This window comes from Bidens hawaiensis, unplaced genomic scaffold, assembly GCF_021521415.1.
Source record: "Bidens hawaiensis isolate Kalapana, Puna unplaced genomic scaffold, B.hawaiensis_p1.1 tig00013006_1, whole genome shotgun sequence".
Classification (NCBI taxonomy): domain Eukaryota; kingdom Viridiplantae; phylum Streptophyta; class Magnoliopsida; order Asterales; family Asteraceae; genus Bidens; species Bidens hawaiensis.
In genome coordinates, this window is record NW_027492092.1 from 288,516 (window position 1) to 290,227 (window position 1,712).

Consider the following 1,712-nt stretch of genomic DNA (forward strand, 5'->3'; position numbering starts at 1 on the left):
ATGACTGAACTAAGCAGTACGCCACCTTTAAAACTCAACTGCAAAATAACCATTATCACCGGCGGCGCAAGCGGCATCGGCGAAGCCACTGCTCGCCTCTTCGCCCGCCACGGCGCCACCGTCGTCATCGCCGACATCCAAGACGACCTAGGCCAACACGTAGCCGACTCCATCGGCTGCACCTACTTCCACTGCGACATCTCCGACGAACAACAAGTCATCTCCGCCGTCAACTTCACCGTCAAATCTCACGGCCGACTCGACGTCATCTTCTGTAACGCCGGTATCGTCAGAACGTCTAAACAAACAGTTCTCGATCTAGATTTCAATCAACTCGACGCGCTCTACAACGTCAACGCGCGTGGAACGGCCGCGTGCGATGGTGGAGCGGCGGGTGAGAGGGAGTATTATATGTACGGCGAGAGTGGCGGCGAGTAGAGGCGCGTGTGTGCGTACGGACTACGTGATGACGAAGCACGCGGTGTTAGGGTTGGTGCGGTCGGCGAGTAAGCAGCTCGGAGTGTACGGAATACGAGTGAACTGTGTGTCGCCGTCGGCGGTGGTGACGCCGTTGTCGCGGCGGTCGCCGGCGGCGGCGAGGAAGACGATGGAGTTGTATGGGGCGTTGTCGAGCTTGAAGGGGAAGGAATTGTGTGTGGAGGACGTAGCGGAAGCTGTGGTGTTCCTCGCATCTGACGGTTCGGGGTTTATTACGGGGCATGATCTTGCGGTGGATGGCGGGTTGACGAAACTGCCGGATGTAGAGGATATGATTATGTACAATTGTTGATGAGGAGGGTGCTTACGTGTCCATGCAATGTTGTTTTATTTTAATTTAATTAATAAATTCACAACGAAAATGAAAAACAAACACAAATATATGCACACTGAAAGTGTGAAACCATATGTTCATTTCTCTCGTTAAAGAGGCTACATTGTTATGTCTCGACCGGGCGAACCGAATAATAAGACGGACACGTAGAATTGAGAGTGTAAACAGACCAAGGCCGAGCCAAGCTAGTTACGCGCAAGGTGACCTCTAGAATTATTATTATTATTATTATTAGTATAGAGTTTATAATTGTTGGAGAAACAAATTGAATTGAGTCGATCGTAACGCGAACAAGAAAAACAGATTATCTTTGCTGTTGACTTCTTTGGTTTTGGTGGTAAAACAAGAATACCAAAGAAATAATTGCTATGATAATTTAATATTGTTGAACTCAGAAGGAACAAAATATTATTATTATATTTCTAACCTTTCTTTGTGATATCAGAGAAATAACTGCTATGATGATTTAATATTGTTGATCTCGGAAGGAACAAAGTATTATTATTATGCTTCTAACCTTTCTCTGTGATAATTGAAATCGGAACGAAGGAACAGCCGAACATATGGAGTTTCTTAACTTTAAAACTCAACTTCTCTTATTATTATAAAAAGAAAACTCATAAGTATTTATAGGCCTAACAATCGTAATTTGACTAAAAATAAAAAACTAATAAAATAATTTGACTACAATTAAAAAATTAATAAAAGATAAACATAAACTTTAAGGTAGTGTTTGGTATGCAGAAATGACATGGGGAATGGAATGATTCATTGCATAGGAATGAAAAAATTGGTGTTTGGTTGCTCAATGGAATGGAATCATCAATTACACATGGAATCTCATTCCATTAAAACCATTCCTTCCCACCCCCCTTCTTTG

At 43.3% G+C, this 1,712-nt stretch overlaps 1 pseudogene; it reads left to right on the forward strand.

The window, feature by feature from the left end:
- Positions 1–824, forward strand: LOC143542954 ((+)-cis,trans-nepetalactol synthase NEPS2 pseudogene; annotated as a pseudogene).
- Positions 825–1,712: the final 888 nt, after the last annotated feature.